The following is a 15338-nucleotide window of genomic DNA, read 5'->3' on the forward strand; positions in this document are numbered from 1 at the left end:
CAGGGTATTCTCTATTACAACCTGTTGCAGCCAAAGCTAACAGACTGGTTGTTTGATTATCTCCTTGCAAATCATAATCACTAAAAGCTTGCTGGACAAAAGAATTCTGGCTAATACTTATGAATCTCATACAATCCACAGTGTCTACAGACACTCCTTCAGCCCCTTCATCACTGATTCTCAACTTCCAAGATATTAATGATTCCTCCATTCTCTGGCTGAACCTACTCAAGATATCTTTGATTTCTTGCTGTGTAAAATCTTCCAAAACCTCCCTGAACACAGTATTAGGATCCTGCGTTTCCCGCCTCCTTTGCTGTATGTGGCGCACTTCTGACTGAGAGGTCTGGTATGATACTGTAACATTCTGTGGCTCAGAAGTAGCATCATACCACAAAGTATCCTCGACTTCTGACATTGTATCCTCCTGCCTAGAATCTCTCCCCCTGCTACCATGGTAACCTGACTAGTTGCTAGACTCGACCTGGCCTAAACTGAGGTACACTCTTGACCTCCGGGGCTCCCTCTGCCTTCTAGCTGAATTTACTGCAGGTAGTAGATTCCTATTTCTCTACCACCTGAGACTCTCCAGATGTTTCAGTAACTGTCTGGGTCTGAGTTCTCTCTCGTAATAGTCTGTCCCTGCTTTCATATATAATACAATAGGCTCTGAGTAAAATCCAGCCTACTCTAGAGATCACTGTTGGCATTTCCTTTCCTGGCTCAACAGTAACTTCTCTGAGACATCATTCCAAATCTCTAGGTCCTCCCCTCTGTCGCTTCTGTTTTCAGTCCTCACACAAACCAGTGCTTTTAGACCATTCCCTTGCTAGGGAGCAATAAGTTCCACCCTCCCATCCTGGGATAACCGTTTCTTCTTCCAAAGCTCTTCTACCTCTAAATAGAGATCTTATACTCTGCGATCCTGTTTGTGATGTCAAAGGTACCAGTAAGTCAATAATAACAATGTAGATGATAATTGTCAAAAGGCCTATGTAGTTCTATATCGCAAAGTATATGAGAGTCTCCACACAGAAGGTAGAAGAGGTGAACCAGAGAACCACATCCCACAAGCCACTTACCCAATCTATCAGAGCAGCAAAACATTCAATACATAATATCACAACGTGGAGGCTCGCCATCCCAAAACCTCTCTGACTCCCTGCTCGGGTCTTCCCAAAAACAAACTCACAGTACAGCTAAGTCAGCCCGTTCAGCTCTAACTATCATGACGGCCATTAGCAGCCATAACTTTCTCTCTCTCTCTCTCTCTCTCTCTCTCTCTCTCTCTCTCTCCCCATTTCCTGTGATAAATTTCCTTCTCCTGTTGCTCCTCCCACCACATGTGACTTAGGTTTCCTGTGATGTAAGAAGGTCACATGGCCTATTAATGGGTGGGAAAGATCTTCAAATCTAAATTGCTACTACAGTGTCTGAGGCCAGATTTAAACTCAGGCCTTCCTGACTCTAGGCCTGGCACTCTATCAACAGCATCACTGAAATTCCCTGGTATATGGGCTACTTCTTTTGTAATTTTTTATAAGCTGATCATTCCTGTTATATATTCATTTATAATATATTAAGGAATGTGGTATAAAATGTTAGTCTAAGCCTAATTTCTGCCAGACTGATTTCTAGTTTCCCTAGTTGTTTTTATCAAATAAGGAATTTTTTGCCTGGTAATTTATTTCACTAGTAATTTTATCAAACATTGGATTATTGAATTTCATTGTTTCTAATTTTTCCTTGTTTAGTTTGTTCCATTGATCTATCTCTCTATTTTTTTAAACAACACAAAATGGGTGACTACTACTTTATAATATAGTTTGAGGCCTGAAAATATTGCTTCCCCTTCATCTTAATTTCTTTTTCATCATTTCCCTTGATATTCTAGATATTTTTGATTTTTACAAATGAATTTTCTTATTATTTTATCAATTTCTAAAAAGTATCCCCTTTGGTAATTTTATTTATAGAGCATTAAACGTATAAATTAACTTTGGCTGTATTATCATTTTTATCATAGTGACATGGTTAACTCATGAGGACTGAATATTCCTCCAACTATTTAAGTTGTTCTTTATTTCCTTAAGGAACTCTTTGTAATTAAAACTATCTAAGTCTTTTGTGTGCTTTGATAGGTCTATCTCCAGATATTTTATTCATTTTTACTTATTTAGAATGGGATTTTCCTTTCTATTTTTGCTTCTTGGGCTTTGTTATTATTATAATATAGGAATGTTGCTTTTTTTGAGTTTATTTTGTAGCCTGTAATTTTGCTGAAGCTATTCATTATCTCAAATGGCATCTCTGCTCTCTAGGATTTTCCAAGTACACCATCAGGTTACCAACAAAATAAGGATAGTTTTCTCTCCTCTTTGTTTATCTTTAAGCCTTTTATTACAATCCATTAGAGTGTAAGCGCCTTGAGATTAGGGTCTATCTTTTGCCTCTTTTTGTATTGCTATTGCTTAGCACAGTGCTTGACACATAGAACATGCTTAATAAACACTTGGTTACTATTTCTTTCTCTCATCTTATGCTGTTGCTAGCATTTCTAGAACTACATCAAATAGTAGTGGGAAGAGGGAACATCCTTTCTTCACTCCTGTGTTTATTATTAGAAAAATTCTAGTATATCCCCATTGCATATAATGCTTGATTTAAAATAAAAAATTTAGATATAATATTTCATGATATTTTAAAATGTCTTTCTATCTCTATACTTTCTGGGTTTTTTGTTTGGTTGGTTGGTTTAGTATAAAAAAGCACTGCACATTGTCAAAAGCCTTTTTTACATCTATTGAAGTGATCATATGGTTCAGAGTGTTTAGGTTTTTAATATTATCAATTATGTTAATTATTTACCTAACTTGAACTATCTTTTTTCCAAGGTATAAAGATGGTATTTTTTTAAGAGAGTAGTATAAATTATCTCACTAAAAGAAAAAAACAAAACAAAACAGAATTGCATGGCTACAGATACACAGGTGGCCAGATCGAGGATCCATTAGAGAATATGATTTAATGTTTGTCTCTGGATTTAGGGCCAGTTTTTAACTGCACTATTATGGAATATTCTTCCTTTACTCTTCCTCAAACTATAAACCAGATTTTTATTTCTGCCTACATGAATCTCATCATCTTTCTGGGGAAAGGGCACTAATTTTACCAGACTTCCTTGATCTTCGCAGATTAGGGATGGCCAACAGGTATCCAGGATTTCCCTTTCATCCTAGAAGTTAATTGCTTTGGTTTTGTATCACATTCTGTAAAGTGGTCTCAGTCTTTTGTGTGGCCATGCTACCTCTCCCAAATTCTAGTTCTCTTTTCTATTCTTCTTGCTCCTTCAATTCCTTAATTCCTTGAATTCATGGATGACCTCCACAACCAATAACATGTGACCATATGCCACTATTTACTCCCCTCCTCATTGCTTGTACTTTCAAGAACTGAGAAATTCCACACAAGCAACAACACCTTGTTCCCTAGGGTTATACATCTGCATTCTTATAGACCACCCCAAGTGACCAGCATTTCCTATACTCAATAATGTTACACAAATACTCTGTTCACAAACTGATCGCTTCTGATCCTAGAAACTTGAGCCTTCAATAAATACAGGTGCTGATCAGAGATCCTCACAAATATACCAAGATGTTATTTCCTGAGTCTCCTTTCTATCATGAGAAAAAATTAGATTTTCCTAAGTAGGTTATTAGGCACACATAGCTCCAGCAAGCAGATAAGAGGTACGAGTGTGCTGCATATACAGAGTGCAAGTTCAGTTTTCCATAACAATACAGAATCTCATAATTAATAAGTACAGTGTGATAGAATGACTGCTGGGTTGGTAATATGAAGACCTGGGTCCAAATCCCAAGTCTGTCACTTACTGGCTATGTGATGTTGAGCCACTAACAAAACCTCTCTGGCCTTTGGTTTCCTTGTCTACAAAATGAGGGTGTTTGCCTAGATGACCATTCTGAAGGATCAACTCTAAAGCTATGTCCATCACTCACAGGTATCACTTCTCCCTTACACCTCCCTAAATGATGTCCAAGAACCATTTCTGATTGTCTTCCTGGATTATGCTTAAGGCTTACATATTTAGGAACTAGATTTTTCAACCTTGGTAAAATCTATCCTAGGTTTTAGGGTAGAGACCAGAACTATGAGACTAAGTACAAAATTGTTATAAACACTTACATGTTTGTAATATAATGTCTTGAATACATGTAAAGTTATCTTTAGAAAAAGGGTGACAAGGTGTTCAGTATTGCCTTGGTTTTTAGTTATATTTAAATTGAAGTCAAGAAAAAAAAGTATTATAAAGTTCAAAGCCTGTGGGAGCTTTTCTTTATTGTAACTTACAAAAAATAAATACAAGCTTAACTAACTATACATATATATATATATATATATATATATATATATATATATATATGCTGTGTATACATATATATAATATACATATGTATGTATATGTGTATGTATGTATATTGTGGAAAATATTATACTATTTTATATCATTTTTAATTTCAACTAGACCCAGAGCCTGAATTAATGAGTAACTGGATGAAGATCCAGGACCTGGGCTTCTTTGTTCTCTCTAAAAGTTTGCTCAGGAAGTATCCTTACCACTGTCAACAAGGCCAGATACCTGTTAGCCATTAAGGGATGAGACCCTAAACCCAAGAGTGACTACCTTGCTTAATATTAACTGACCTTTGTCAACATTCTTTCCATTAAGGAAAATCCTCTTCTTGTATCAAGGTTAAACATACATGGGGGGTCATAAAAAATGAGGTAATACAGGCTTGCTAGCTCTGCTAAAATAACATATATAAGTTTTCTCATTCCTTTGTTAAGACAGCCAGAGCCTATGCTCTGACTCCTTGTACGTACAAGTAAGCTAGCTTAGCTATGCTTTAAGAGAAAATAATAAACAACATGGATTTTTCTATCACCTAGCTCTGTTGTTTCCTTCAACCAAATTTTCAGGTTTAACAATATCCATACTGATTAATAACCATACTGACTCTCCACTGAGGTAATCATACCTGCATTGAAAATAGGAGTTTTGGTGAAAATTCCCTTTTAAAGACATGTTCTATTTTTCCCACAGTCTGTATTACTAACAACTCCTAGTTTGGGACAGGATTGTTGAAGAAGTTATTTTAACAATACTGGCTCCTATTATGATTGGGAATGACTAGGGCTTATACATGCTCAGTAGTATCACTCAAGACAAATGCAGAATGGCCTCTGTTAGAATGAAAGGAAGTAACATAGCATATGAGCTGTAACATAGTGTGTTATTGTATCATCAATGACAACAAAGTGACTTGGAGAGGAAGAATGTTGTGGAGGCAAGATGCCCTTCAGTGCCTGAGTGTCATTTTTACAAAAACCTCTTAACTTGTAGGAATAGACTGACTAATTTATATCTTTATAGAACAAGGCCAGAGATGTCTGCCAACACTTTGAGACAATAGAATAAGATACTGGAAAGAAAATTCTGACTTAGTCCTGGAACATTAATATAGCGTTTTCTGGTAGGGCTTGATTGGTGGGGTATCATTTTACTGTAGACTAGTATTAAACTAACCTCTGGCTTAAAGAACTGTGCTGGGGGAAAATAATGATCCATTTTTAAAATTATTATTCTTACAAAGTTTAAGTATTGTGTGTGGACTTATAATGTAGATACAATAGGGGAATAATTGGCAAAATGACATATTTAGATATCATAGCTTGGACTAATAGCCAAGAACTGATTTGGGGCTCTGGGTGATGCAACGTATTTCTCACATGTTACATTTGCTAAGTTTCACTGTATTTTATAAAGAGAAAGGAGAGCTATGTACAATTGCAGCAGCTTCTAGGTGATATATTCCAATAAGCTGTTTTTACTACTTCTTTTCTGAGCTAGAAGCTCTGGCAATACAATAAACTGTTTTTGGGCATTTTTATTTTGGAATATTTCAGGAGTTAATTGGTGGACTTTCTATTTTCATTTTGCCCTCTGGTTCTAAGTTATCCAAGAAGTTTTACTTTATGATTTTTTGAAATGTGATGTGTAAGCTCTTTTTTTAGTTATGATTTTAAGGTAGTCCAATGATTACTAAATTATTTCTCCTAAATCTACATGCCAATTCAATTGCTTTTATATGAGGTCCCATACATTTTCTTCTTTTTTTTTCTTCTTTCTTTCTTTCTTTCTTTCTTTCTTTCTTTCTTTCTTTCTTTCTTTGAGGCAGTCAGGGTTAAGTGACTTGCGCAGCATCTAGTAAGTGTTAAGTACCTAAAGCCAGATTTGAACTCAGGTCCTCCTGATTCCAGGGCCAGTCCTTTATGCACTGCACCACCTAGCTGCCCCACTTCTATTTATTTCAATTTTGTTTTTTAATATTTCTTCTTGTCTCGTGGATTCATAGGCTTTTTTTTAGCCCATCCTAATTTTTAGATATTTTGTTGCTTGGTTTTGTTTGTTGCAAGATTTTGTGCCTCTTACACCAAGCTGTTAATTACCTTTCTAACTTTTTCTTCCATAATTCTAATTTCTCTTCCATTTTTCTCTTGAGCTCTCACTTTACTTATAAAAAGCAATTTAAAATTTTAAAAATGATTGTTTCATCTCTTCCACAAATTCTAGTTGAACTTGTGTGTCAGGCTTTATTTATTTATTTATTTTAGAGGCTTTGCTCATAAATGTTTTGGAGTTATTTTTTTTCTTGTTTTATATCTTGAGTGTAACTCAAGTAACATCATAATAGCTTTTTATCAGGGAATTATTTTTCTTAACTTGCTTATTCTTTTTGATACAACTTCAGATTTTATGTTAGTGCTGGGCTTTGTACAAGTCTGGAAAGAATGTCCTGCTGCTGCTTTTTGGGGGAATTGAGAATAGTGCCTAGGAACTCAGGAACATCCCAGGCCAGAGAACTGAAAGCTTTCAGTGGTCCTAAAGTGGTTGGATCCAGGGTAAAGTCTGATTTTTGGCCTCCTGGCCTGAGTTCTACGAGTTCGGACCTAGGTTTGAATCTCAGAAATGGGCCCGTGACTTGTTCCTAGTTGTAGTTCCAGAAGACTTCTTCTGAACTCCACACTATCAATCACCTTGAAAGCTTTGCTGGCAGAACTTCAGGCTCTCCTTTGGTCTAAGATTCCTGCTCTGATTATTCCATTGTAGATTTTGGACTGGGCTGAAGCCTGGAACTGAGACTTCATTTCAACCTCAGGGTTAAAATCACACAACTATTGCTTGTTTCTGAACTTTTTTCCTTACTCAATACACAGTGTATGGTCCACAACCACTCCTCTCTCTGGAAGACCGTCACACTTTATAGGTCATCTCCTTAGTCAGCCGTGGCTTTGTGACACAGAACTGGGTTGTATGTAACAGAGCTGCCAGTTGAGACATTTCTGCATCTTACACAAATATAAGTCTCTCTATGATGGATTCAGGACTTCTACTTGCCCTGGTATACAGCTTCACCCTGCATTGAAATGCTCTGTATGGCCATCCAGGGCTAGAAACTGTCCCCCATGTCTAAAGATCTCTCTCTGTTTTCCTATGTTTTCTGGCCTGGAAAAATTGCTCACTGATGTTTGTTTTTGTTTTCTTGCATTTCCTTATCAGGAGTCAGCCTAGTGCTTTGATATTTCTGTTTGGAACAGTGTTTGGGTAGATCTTAGCCATACTTTTTTCTGCTGCTCTGCAATCTTGGCTTAATGATACTTTCTTAAAATATATTACCTAGTCCATTTAGATTGATCCTACTCATCTGTACACAGGGTGGGATTGGGGGGACATGGAGACAGAGACAACTAGAATTACTGATGAATTTATTTAGTCCAACTCCTGTCATCAAAGAAATTATGCCAACCCCTGTGATTTATTTAAGATCAGTGAACTCAAAGCCAAGTGAGGTCTGCTTGATTCACATCTAAGAGATACTTTCTCTCTAGTCTAAAACACTACAAACTTTAACCTTCCTCAGGCATCCAAAATTTCAAAGCTCTAGATAAAGCTATTTGCTCGGGACTAGTGTGTGTCCTGCAATATCTCACAAAACCAGAAAATATATTGTAACCAGGAATGGTGGTGACATATCCTTGCTACATAATTCTCAGGTTTTATACACTATCAACAAAAGTTCAGTAGAGATAACTCAGTGTGATACTGTTTCCATATTTAGAAATCCATAACCAGATTGATGGACAGTGTTGCTCTACCTCCTTAAAAATATCCATCCTGATCTTTTTGAATCAAGTATACCCTTCCACAGTCATATTCCAGTCTTGATTCTCACCTCATTCTTCATGAGAATTCTCACATCAAAGGAACAAGAAGGCTTTCACAGATTATTTTCCATAATATACAATATTTTTCTAGTCAGTCAAATAACAGAAAAAAATGAAAACTTGCTAATGTTAATAAAGAACAACTACTGGGGAAAAAAATCAGCACAAGGATGGTCATGGAATGGTCTTTCCAGTCACAGTTCATGCCATCAACAAAGCTGAACAAATGCCGGTTTACGTAATACTTTCATATTTGGTATCTCACTGTAATTCATAGGTATTCTATAAATAACCATAAGCAGAACAGGTGGCATGATTCACATTGAATATGTGAAAAAATAATCAGAAAGAAAGTTTGTAACTTGCCCAAGGCCACAGATAAATAGTGAAAAATCTAAAGCTAAATTCTAAGTCTATAACTCTGAACTCACTGTTATTTTTCTTAGAAAATTTTCTTCAATACACCTCATGAATTCTTCTTCAGGGAAATGGGAATGGAAGGTAAAGCTCTAAGTTCCAGCCCAGATATCAGTCAGAGAAATATGATTCACATTCCCAACACTTGTTTGCTAAGCACTTTAAGAGGAATTTTGGGGTAAATGTGACTGTTGGGATTTTCAGACTCCTTGTTCAGGCTTTTAATATACTAAGGCACCCTGCCACTGAACAAGAGGTCAGACATGTCAAGGGGAATTTCCACGAGGTGTTTAGAAAGTAGGAAGAACCAAGGAGTCAGGAGCTGAGTAAAACAAGCAGGTTTATTAAGCACATATGACTGGAAGCAGCTGGGACAAGGGAAGGGACCCCAATAGGACGGGTCATCTTTAGATGGACAGTAGCACAGAGATTTGACCATACTTTTATATGGGCTAAAACAAGGTCAGGGTCATCCCCTCTTTCCATGATTCTTACTTAGGGGGATTAGATATGACTAAGGTCTGATACCAAATCAACCTCCATCAAGGCAGAAGTGTAGATGATATAGTTGTTAACTAGGCAACCGTAAGGTTGTGTGGCAGGATCCTAGTAATGAAGGGGGTTGGGCCATTATAACTGTTATTCAGAGCACTCCAGGGTAGATTAGCCAAAGGTCTTTATTCTTTTTTTCTTTATAAATTTTTAATTATTTACTTTTAGTTTTCAACATTCACTTTCACAATATTTTGAGTTCTAAATTTTCTCCCTCTCCCCTCCCCAAGATGGTGCACAATCTGACGTAGATTCTACATGTAGATTCATATTAAACATATTTTCATATTAGTCATGTTGTAAAGACTTAGAACCAATGGGAGGAACCACAAGGTAGAAGAAACAAAAAAGCAGAGAGAGAGCAAACAGTATGCTTTGGTTTACATTTAGATTCCACTATTCCTTTTCTGGATGTGAATAGCATTTTCTATCATGAGCCCTTTGGAGTTGTCTTAGATCCAAAGGTCTTTATTCTTTTTTTTTTTTTTGCATTTTCCTTAAAGCTTTTAATTTCATAGACATGATGGAAAATTTTTTATAGAGACACATGTAAAACTTTGACATGATCACAGTTTTGATAGTGTAGACAAACTAACCAGATAGCTAGCTGTACATCAAGGCTGCCTTTATACCATCTCATGGTACCTTCTCAATAGTTGCCCAAGTAACAGATAAGCTAAGTGTGTGTAAGCTGATGACTTTTGGATGCTACATGCTGCAGAGTTGTATGGAAGGGGTAACTAGTACTCTTCTCCTTCCTCTTCACCCTCTCCTTCAACAGAATCCATACCAACCTCCTCATAATCTTTCTCCAAGGCAGCCATATCCTCCTGTGCCTCAGATAACTCTTCCTTCCCCATGCCCTCCCCCACCTACTAATGGACAAAGGCATTCTTGGCATGCATCAGATCAAATTTATGATCCAGGCTAGCCTGGGCCTCAGCAATGGCTGTGGTGTTGCTTAACATGCACACAGCTCACTGTACTTTGGCCAGGTCACCACCAGGAACCACAGTGGGAGGCTGGTAATTGACGCCAACCTTGAAACCAGTTGGGCACCAATCCACAAACTGGATGCTCTGTTTTGTCCTGAGGGTGGCAATAGCAGCATTGACATCTTTGGGAACCACATTACCATGGCAGAGTGGGCAGCAAGCCATGTATTTACCATGGTGAGGGTCACATTTCACTATCTGGTAGGCATGCTCAAAGCAAGCATTGGTGATCTCTGCTACAGAAAATTGTCGTGGTAGGCTTTCTCAGCAGAGATGACTGGGGCATATGTGGCCAGAGGGAAATGGATATGGGGATAGGGCACCAGGTTGATCTGGAATTCTGTCAGATCAACATTTAGGGCACCATCAAATCAGAGAGAGGCAGTGATGGAGGACACAATTTGGCTAATAAGGCGATTCAGATTAGTGTAGGTTAGGCGTTCAATGTCAAGGTTTCTGTGACAGATATCATAGATGGCATCATTGTCTACCATGAAGGCACAATCAGAGTCCTCCAGGGCAGTATGAGTGGTCACAATGGAGTTGTAGGGCTCCACTACAGCTGTGGAAACCTGAGGGGCTGGGTAAACGGAGAACTCCAGCTTGGACTTCTTGCCATAATCAACTGAGAGATGTTCCATCAGCAGAGAGGTAAAACCAGAACCAGTCCCACCACCAAAGCTGTGGAAAACCAAGAAGGCTTGAAGACCTGTGCACTGATCAGCTAGCTTCCAAATCCTGTCTAGAACCAAGTCGATGATTTCCTTGCTGATAGTGTAGTGCCCATGGGAATAGTTATTGGCAGCATCTTCCTTGCCAGTGATGAATTGTTCAGGATGGAAGAGCTGGCAGTAGGTTCCAGTATGAACTTCATCAATGACAGTTGGTTCCAGATCTGTAAACACTGCACTAGGGACATGTTTGCCAGCTCCTGTTTCACTGAAGAAGGTGTTGAAGCAGTCATCTCCTCCCACAATGGTCTTGTCACTTGGCATCTGCCCATCAGGCTGGATACTGTGCTCCAGGCAGTACAACTCCTAGCAGGCATTGCCAATCTGGACACCAGCTTGGCCAATGTGGATAGAGATACACTCACGCATGGTGGTTAGTGGGTTAAGCATGACTAAGACAGCAGAAGCAGAATACCCAGGTTCTCGTTATATCCCTTGACAAGCCAAGAGTCGAGGTAAGTAACACCAAAGGTCTTTATTCTTACACAGAACCTTTTCTCATCAACTGATCACCAAGCATTCATTAAGTGGCTACTATGTGCTAACTTCTATACCAGGCAATGGAGACCTCAAAGAGCTTATACTCTATTAGGGGTTAAAAATAGACAAGTAAATATGGTGTGATGGGGGAGGGAGCGTCATTGGAACCTGGGGGCAACAATGAAGAAAAGCCTCTTGTAGAAGCTGTTATGTGATTTGAGGAAGTTAGACATTTGAAAAGGTAGAGATGAGAAGAGAGTACATTTTAGGGTTGTGAGCCCTGGAATGGTGGGCAGCTGTTGCAAAGGAGAAGGAATGTTATGCATGGGGACCTGCATTCAAGTAAGCCAATTTGGTTGGAACATAGTGCAGGGGAAAAATGTGTAAAAAGCCTTGCAAAGTTGCCTGGAGCCACATTGTAAGGTTTTAAAATGCCAAATAAAGGAGTCTTTATTTTATGCTAGAGGCAATAGGAAGCCATAGGAGCTTTTTGAGTAGGGAATTGACATAGTCAGACCTTGCTTTAAGAACAGTAATTTTAGCAACTCCATAGAGAATGGAATGGAAAAGGAGAGCCTTGTGATGAGGAGCTGAGCGGGAAGATGGAACAATCTAGATGAGAATGGATGAGGGACTGAAGTAGAGTGGTGATTGTGTAAGGGATCAGAAGGGGACAGATGAGAATGATGTCATAGAGGCAGACTTAACTTGGCTTGGTGTTTGATTAGACATGAGGAGAAGGAACTAATCATATCCTGGGGATAGCTTTATGAACTTTAAGGGAAAAGTAGCCTAACCCGTGTTGAAGATGGGGAGGTGAAGAAGAAAAGAAGGAAGCAGAGAAAGCACTGATGTTAGTCCTATTGCTTACTGACCCATTGAATACCATTACACACAGATATTAATTCAGATTTGAGGTTTCAACTGTGTAGGGAATTCTCAGTAAGAAATCTTCCTCTATCAGTGCAAACTGCCAGCAATTGTACAACTTACTGTCTCATAAAGTCATCTGGGACACTGAGAGGTTAAGTGTCTTGCCCAGCCAGTATGTGTCAGAAGTTGTATTTGAATCCCCATCTTCTTGACTACAAGTCCAGGACTCTATCCACTGAGGCCCTCTATCTCTACAGATAATAATTTAAGGGTTACCAATTTCTCCTTCCATGTTCTTTACAAACACTAATTCAGTTGATCCTCAAAAAGCAAACAACAAAAATAATGATAAAAACAAAAACAAAACCCAAACCTGTGAAGTAATGTCAGACCAAGCCTGACTTGAACTAGTCTGATGCTTCGAGGATGCCATTAGAATGAAAGGAGAAACTTCTAGATGGTCTAGCGGTTAAGAAAAGGAAGTTTATTTGGCTCCAGAAGGGAAAGAATAGTCAGCAAGAAATCAGTGTTGATTCAGTCGGACACAGTTTCCTGACCTCAGCATCAGATGAACTGTCTCACGGGTCAGAAAAGTATGTCAAGCCTGGAGGATGAACTCCTAATTTTCATGGACTGGATTTTGTACTTAGGTCATCAAAAGGCTATACTAAATGTTTGAATCTTAGTCCAATGGACCACTCATGTCTCAGGAACAGTTTCAATAGGGTTTAAGGAAAAAATTTGTCTAGCCTGAATGAGGTATATGGTATTCATACCACAAGTAGGTGTTGCAAGCAGTGTTTTCTCCCTGTTGCAGACAAGAAAACTGAGGTTTTGGGAGGTTAAACGATTTCCCCAACATTATGCAGTTCACAAAGTGTAGACTCAACAAGTCAACAACAAAAAGCATTTATTAAGTGCTTATTGTTTGCAGGCACAGTGTTTTTCCCTGGAAATACATACAAATATAAACAGAAAGAACAAGACTTCCTGTCCTCAGTGAAATTATATTTAAATGGTGGAAGTCAAACCGAAAACAATATCAAGGCAGGGAACGTGTGAAGGCACCCAGAGAAGGGGCATAATACAGAAAGACATGATTAGTCTAGGCTTCTTCCTTAAAATGGAGGTTCTGGGAGGAGCCAGCTGGTCAGAGGGAGAAGTGCAAGGACTGAGGGTACATCCAATGTGAGAAATAGTCTGGGGTGGAATGATCTTCCAGGGTGAAAAGCTTTTATGGTCTAGCTGAGAAAGTCTCGTGGAGATAGGTCAGCAATAAATTCTGAAGAAGATGAAATAAACTGAGACTCTGAGAGATTAAATGATTTTCCCAAGGTCACACAGCTCACAGAACCAGAACCTAATACCTGCCAGGATTTCTGACTCAAAATCTAGCTTTTGTTTGACTACACCACCTTTGAGAGCAGCTAGGCAGCATAGTAGATAGAGTGCTTTACCTGGAATCAGGAAGACTCATCTTCCTGAGTTCAAATCTGGCCTCAGACACATTCTAGCTATGTGTCCCTAGACCAGTCACTTAACCCTGTTTACCTCAGTTTCCTCATCTGTAAAATGAATTGGAGAAGACAATAACAAACCACTTCAGTATACTGTAAACTACAAATGGGATCATGATGAGTCAAACACCACTGAAAATGAGTGAACAACAGCTGAACACCACCCATCTTCCCAAAGGCAACAACCTAAGACTGATACAAGTTTGGGATTGAGAGGTGCATTATATACTTAGAAATTAAAATTAATTCTACTTTGTAATTGATCCTATGCTGCACTGATTTCATATTGTAATCGATATATATATATACACACACATATACATATATGTATATAAATATATATGTATATAAACAATCTTTCTATGTCCTTTAGCTAAGGTTCTCCCCCTCTAAACCAGTTTAAATTCAGCCTGTCCATAAGTCACTGTAATTAAAGGGAAAAGACTTGTTATGTACCATACCTTTAGATTCTGGCAAAATTCCAGGAATCTGTTTTCATCTTTAAAGACCTACATACTGAGCTGATATATATGCATAAGCTATATTGCCTTTCTTTACCAGTCCTTGTACAATTAAGAAGAGTGTTATCTCCCTAACAAACCTTTCAATCAGGGAGTTGGCTAACTCAGGTCCAGTACTAAGGTCTTCAATATGCAGACAGAGCCTACAAATCAATCAAGCATTCCCTAGTGATAGAGAGGGATGGTTACTAGCTCCACCTAGGTGCCAGTCAGCTTTGCTTGATATAACCAATTATATTGTCCCCACAACATAATGCTGCCTACCCTGTAACCAATTGTGTTAACTTCCTCACCTACCCAACTCTGTTCTTTGTTCTATGCTTCCCTAAAACCTATTTTTAAAAAGTGGCATTAACCCTATAACAGGGTCTTAGCTTTGCTAGGGGAAACTAAAAACCTATTTCTTGATTGATAAATTCACACTTTATCAACAAATTGAATGTGCTTAGAACTTTGTGCTTCAGTTTACCTCAAATTTTAAATACAACAGTATATATGTAATTTGAGCCCATTTCTAATAAAAATGATAACAACGAATGCTTCATGTCATAATTTAAAGTGAAGCATCCCTTTTTATAATAATTGTCAGTAAATGTCACTATGGATACTTAGGATCAGAAATGCCAAATCCTATTATCTTTTACTAACAGATTTATATCTTACACACCTTATCTTCCACTTAGCTATCAAACTGACCTTCCTAAAGCATAGGTCTGACCATGTTTCTCTCCTTTCAATAAAAAAAACTGACTTTTATATGTGATCTTCAGGGTCACATATAAAATCCTCTTTTTGACTTTTAAAGCCTTCCTAACCTGGCCTAGTCTATCCTTCCTTTCTAGTCTCCTTATACCTTATGCCCCTGTATGTACTCTCTGATTTAGTGACAAGAAACTACACTGTTACTCCCACCTCTCAATTTTCATTGGCATTACCCTATGC

General features: G+C 38.2%; 1 pseudogene; it reads right to left on the reverse strand.

The window, feature by feature from the left end:
• Positions 1 to 10019: 10019 nt before the first annotated feature.
• On the reverse strand, positions 10020 to 13947 carry LOC118857016 (annotated as a pseudogene).
• Between the last annotated feature and the right edge of the window lie 1391 nt (positions 13948 to 15338).

Source organism: Trichosurus vulpecula, chromosome 7 (assembly GCF_011100635.1).
Source record: "Trichosurus vulpecula isolate mTriVul1 chromosome 7, mTriVul1.pri, whole genome shotgun sequence".
NCBI lineage: Eukaryota > Metazoa > Chordata > Mammalia > Diprotodontia > Phalangeridae > Trichosurus > Trichosurus vulpecula.